Here is a 6,333-nt window from a genome sequence, read left to right as displayed (position 1 = left end):
GTCTCTGTTACATGTGCTTCTCTGCTGCCACCTCGTGAGAATCTTGGGAATCAAGCCTCAGTACACATCCAAAAGAATAATTTGGTAGAGATAATTTTTTATGAACATTGATTCCAATTTGCCGTTTCTGTAAAAGTTTTGTGTATCCTTAGTGGTTTTTTTCCTGAAAATTTTCTGGATCATCTTGTTTATCTTCTTTCCCTCCAGCCATGCTATCATAAAGCCTTTGAAAGTTCCCATTATATGCCAGGCACAGTGCTAGGAACTCATGTCCCTGAACTCAATGATTTCCCATTCTACTCTATTAACTACTTTCTTTTGAACTTCTTTTATATTAAACAACTTCGTGTATTGTAAAATAGGATGTGCCTAATCTTGAGAAGTATGTTGAATTTTAACAGCTTTTTTATTATAAAAAAAGTATTCTTATTGCAGAAGTGCAAGAAAAATGATCTCAAAAACAACACCAACAATTTTTCATACAGATATATCTACTGTTAATATTAGGATATTTTCTTTCCATATTCTTTGTAACTATTATATATCTGTATGTATATATACTCAGGTACATTGGGTGTGTGTATATCTGTGTGCATAGATGTGCATTGCATATGAGCATATTTCTCTGTGTCTACAGTGCCTGTCATTTGTGGATATCTGTGTATGTATGCAAATGACTATTTGTTCATTCATTCAGAAAACACTTATTTTATTTCTATTATGTGCCAGGCACTGTGCTCAACACTGGTTGCCTATCGTGAATGAGACAGACTCACATTCTGTCTTTTTGAATATGACACTATCATGGGGTAGACAGAAAGAGAACAATATACATAAAAATTATCGTAATTTTAACAAGCACTGAATTTGGTAGTGTAATATTTTTGGTGTCAGTTGGGATTTACTGTGGTGAGGTTCAGTGTATCAGTTTCTCAGAAGGCAGAGCTGAGACATAAGTCTTGGTTTTTCAGCAATGCGTGTTCTCAGGTATAAAATGGAGATAATATAGAAGTAATGAAACAAAGACCCTGGGAGGTGTTCTGTGAGAAAAAGAACCTAGCTTGTATGTGGTGACTAATGCTCAGTTAAATTAATGATGTCCAAAATTAGGAGGTTTTTCAGTCTGGACAGCTGCCACAGCAAAAGAGAAAGTGCATGTTAGGAAAGGGGTCACGTTGTGCTAAACAATTAGAAATACTGATTATGCCCTTGAATTTCAAGAGCAAAGAAAAGTCTTCTGGTGCTGTCACCACAGCAGACATGATTATTATTTTATTTTTAAATTACCTCTGGTTTTCTCTAGTAATTTTTTTTCCCAAAGACAATGGCTTGCTCTCAACAGAGAGCTCAGTAGTTAAAGCATCACACCCATACACTAATGTCATAAGTATGCTCCTGGGTCAAGGCACATACAAAAACAGATTGATGTTTTTGACTGTCTGTCTGTCTTTTTTCCCCTCTATCCTGCCTCTAACATGAATAAATAAATTAAAAAAATGAAAATGGCTGTTTTGTTTTTGTATTTCCAGCATAAATTGCATAGAAGAATGAATTATGTTTATCAAAATCTCACCCTAAGAGGAAATAATGGTAACTTTGTAAAGTACCATATTTCTTAATGTATAAAGAGCCTCCCTGTATAAGACACACCTTATTTGGGGACTCAAAGTTTGCATAAATGATAACAAATGCGAATAAATGAGAAATGCAAGAAAAAATACTACAATCACTGTATAAGGCGCACCCAGTTTTCTAACCCCACATTTTTCAAAAAAAAAATGAGTTTTATTAATGGGAAAATATGGTATACACCCTCCAAATGTTTCTGTGAACATTTCTTTTTTCCTTTTTTTTTATTACAAAGAAAGGGAGAGAGTCAGAGAGAGGGAGAGATAGGGACAGACAGACCAAAATGGAGAGAGTTTTTATTATGTGCCAGGTCACAGATCAATCATCAGTTTTTTGTTGTGAACTTTTACTTGTTCATTGACTCCTGTCTCATATGTGCCTTGACCAGGGGGCTATAGCTCATAAAGTGACCGCTTGCTGGAGCCAGCGATCTTGGGCTCAAGCTGGTGAGCTTTTCTCAGATGACTTGAGCCCATGCTCAAGCTGGCGCCCCTGGGATCTCAAACCTGGGTCCTATACATTCCAGTCAATTGCTCTAACCACTGTACCATCGCCTGCACAGGCTGTGAACATTTATTTCTTTTACTTTCTTGGGATTTTATTTAGTATCCTGGTTCTTAGTATGGGTGGTAAGGCTCTGAATTTTAAGGTTTTCTTGCCCTAAAATAGATTCATCCCTACATTTTTCCATAGGTTTCCTTATGCAGTTTTTATTTCCATTAATTTTAAAGAATTTTGCAACTTGAATTGTGATTTAGAGCGGAAAGTGTTTATTTAGGAGTGAATTACCTTACCATCAAAAAAGGGATTTTTAGTGAATTTATATTACTGTTTACTATATTAAGTGTGATGACAACAAGAAACATGCTTTATATTATTTCTAAGGTTAGAGGTAGTTGAAACTTGCATGAAAGTACATACAAGATAATCTGTGGTAAATATTTTCCAAGTGCGCTTTCCTGCTGTCCCCTCGTGTGCACCTTGGGGATAACAGCTAAGATCAGTTCACCCGAATAAATACATCCATTGGGTGTTGTGCGTTATCTAACAATGTTGAATCCAAGGCTATCTAAAAGAAACTGTTATAACTTGTAAATATAAGGAATTTCTAGTTTCTTTTTGCTAATTCTTTCAACGTTAATTGTAGTGAAAACAAGATATATAATTGGTATCATTTCAATCCTCTGATGTTGGCTGGAACTTTCTCCATAGCTCATACAATAATGGTCTCTGTTACATGTGCTGCTCTGGTGCCACCTTGTGTGCATCTTGGGAATCAAGCCTCAGTACAGGTCCAAAATAATAGTTTGGTACAGAGCATTTTCTCTAAATGTTGATACCAATTTGCCATTTCTGTAAAGATCTTGTGTATCCTTAGTGGTTTTTTAACTGAAAATTTTTCGGGTCATCTTATTTTTCTTTTTTTCTTCCAGGCATGTTTTCATAAACCCTTTGAAAGTGCTCATCATATACCAGGCACTGTGCTAGGAACTCATTTTCCTAAACTCAATGATTTCCCATTCTACTCTTTTAACTACTGTCATTTGAACTTGTTTTATATAAATCAATTTCGTGTATTGTAAAATAGGATGTGCTTTGACTTGGCAAAGATTTTAAATTGTAACAGCTTTTGTAGTATAAAAAAAGAATTCTTATTGCAGAAGTGCAAGAAAAATGACCTCAAAAACAACAACAACAAATTTTCATACAGATATATCTACTGTTAATATTAGGATATATTCTTTCCATATTCTTTGTGTACCTATTATATTTCTGTATGTATATATACTCAGATACATTGGGTGTGTGTACATCTGTGTACATATATGTGCATTGCACATGAGCGTATCTCTCTGTGTCCACAGTGTCTGTCATTTTTGGATATATGTGTATGTATGCAAATGACTATTCATTCATTCAGGAACACTTATTTTATTTCTGTTATGTGGCATGCACTGTGCTTGACAGTGTTTGCCTATTGTACATGAGACAGATGCAATTTCTATCTTTATGAATACGACACAGTCATGGGGTAGACAGAAAGAGAAAATTGTACATAAATAAAATAATTGTAAGTATAACAAGAACTGAGTTTGTTAGTGCAATATCTTTGGGGTCAGTATTAATTTATTGTGGCGAGGTTCAGTATATCAGTTTCTCAGAATGCAGAGCTGAGACATAAGTCTCCGTTTTTCAGCCATGCATGTTTTCAGGTACAAAACTGAGAAAATATAGAAGTTATGAAACGAAGACTCTGGAAGGTGTTCTGTGATCCAAAGAACCTAGCTTGTATGTGGTGACCAAAGCTCAGTTAAATTAATGATGTCCAAAGCTTAGGAAGTCTCTCAATCTGGACTGCTGCCATGGAACAAGAAAAAGTGCATGTTAGGAAAGGTGTCACTCTGTGCTAAACAATTAGAAATAGTGATTATGCCCCTGAATTTCAGGAGCAAAAAAAAACTCTTCTGGTGTTGTCACCACAGCAGACTAGTTTATTATTTTATATTTAATTACGTCTGGTATTCTCTAGTAAATGTTTTACCCAAAAGACAATGGCTGGCTCTCACCAGAGAGCTCAATAGTTAAAGCATAAGACCCATACGCTAATGTCATAGGTTTGCTCCTGGGTCAAGGCACATACAGAAACAGATTGATGTTTCTGACTGTCTGTCTGTCTTTCCTCCCCTTTATCCTGCCTCTAACATGAATAAAGGAATAAAAGAAAAAATGAAAATGGCTTTTTTGTTGTTGTATTTGCAGCTTAATTTGCATAGAAGAATGAATTATGTATTTCAAAATCTCACCTCAAGAGGAAATAAATGGTAAGTTTATAAAGTACCATATATCCCCATGTATAAGAAGCTACCCTGTATAAGACGCACCTTATTTGGGGGGGCTCAAAGTTTGAGTAAATGATAGCAAAAGCGAATAAATGAGAAATGCAAGTAAAAAATTCTACAACCACTGTATAAGATGCACCCAGTTTTCTCACCCCACATTTTTCAAAAAAGATGAGTCTTATTCATGAGGAAATATGATACATAACCATGAAATGTCTCTGTGAACATTTTTTTTCCCAGAGACAGGGAAAGAGTCAGAAAGAGGGATAGAGAGGGACAGACAGACAGAGAGAGAGTTCTTATTATGTGCCAGGTCACAGATCAATCATCAGTTTTTCCTTGTGACCCCTTATTTGTTCATTGACTCCTGTCTCATATGTGCCTTGACCAGGGGGCTATATCTCATAGAATGACCGCTTGCTCTAGACAGAGACCTTGGGCTCAAGATGGTGAGCTTTGCTCAAACCACATAATCCCACGCTCAAGTTGGCACCCTTAGGATCTCAAACCTGAATCCACCACATTCCAGTCAATAGCTCTAACCACTGCACCATCGCCTGCTCACGCTGTGAACATTTTTTATTTTACTTTCTCTGGATTTTATTTAGTATCCTGGTTCTTAGTATGGATGGAAAGGCTGTGTGTTTTAAGGTTTTCTTGCCCTAAAATAGATTCATCACTACATTTTTCTATAGGATTCCTTATGTAGTTTTTATTTCCGTTAATTTTAAGGTATTTTGCAACTTGAATTGTGATTTTGAGCAGAAAGAGGTTATTTAGGGGTTAATTTCCTTACCTTCAAAAAAAGGGATTTTTGTCTGGTTTGTATTACTGTTTACTATATTAAGTGTGAGGACAACAAGAAACATGCTTTATATCATTTCTAAGGTTAGAGGTATTAGAAACTTGCTTGAAAGAACATACAGGATTATCTGTGGTAAATGTTTTCCAAGTGCACTTCCCTGCTGCCACCTCGTGTGCACCTTGGGAATAACAGCTCAGATCACTTCATCTGGATAAATACATTAGTTGGGTGTTGTGCCTTATCTATCAATGTTGAATCCAAGGCTATCTATAAGAAAGTTTTATAACTTGTAAATATAACAAATTTCTAGTTACAATTACTACTTCTTCAACGTTAATTGTCGTGAAAGCAAGAATTATTCTTGGTATCTTTTCAATTTTTTGATTTTGGCTGAAACTTGCTCCATAGCGCATACAGTAATGATCTCTGTTACATGTGCTTCTCTGATGCCACTTCGTGTGCATCTTGGGAATCAAGCCTCAGTACAGGTCCAAAGGAATAGTTTGGTACACAGCATTTTCTATAAACGTTGATTCCAATTTGCCGTTTCTGTAAAGGCTTTGTGTATCCTTAATGGTTTGTTTTCTGAAAATCTCTTGGTTCAACTGATTTTTATTGTTTACTTCCAGCCATGCTTTCATTAAGCCTTTGAAAGTGCCCATCATATACCGGGCACTGTGCTAGAAATTCATGTCCACGCACTCAATGACTTCCCATTCTACTCTCTGAACTTCTGTCTTTTGAACTTCTTTTACATAAATCAATTTCGTATATTGTAAAATAAGATGGCTTTTATTTGACAAGTATGTTGAATTTTAACAGCTTTTTTATTATGAAACCGTATTCTTATAGAAGAAGTGCAAGAAAAATGATCTCAAAAACAACAACAACAAATTTTCATACAGATATATCTACTGTTAATATTAGGACATTATCTTTCCATATTCTTTGTGTACGTATTATATTTTTTATGTATATATACTCAGGTACATTGGGTGTGTGTATATCTGTGTGCATAAATGTGCATTGCACATGAGCATATCTCTCTGTGTCAACAGT

The sequence above is a fragment of the Saccopteryx leptura genome, unplaced genomic scaffold (assembly GCF_036850995.1).
Source record: "Saccopteryx leptura isolate mSacLep1 unplaced genomic scaffold, mSacLep1_pri_phased_curated manual_scaffold_15, whole genome shotgun sequence".
Lineage (NCBI taxonomy): Eukaryota > Metazoa > Chordata > Mammalia > Chiroptera > Emballonuridae > Saccopteryx > Saccopteryx leptura.
The sequence above is the reverse complement of the archived record's forward strand: the minus strand, read 5'-3'. Positions refer to the sequence as shown.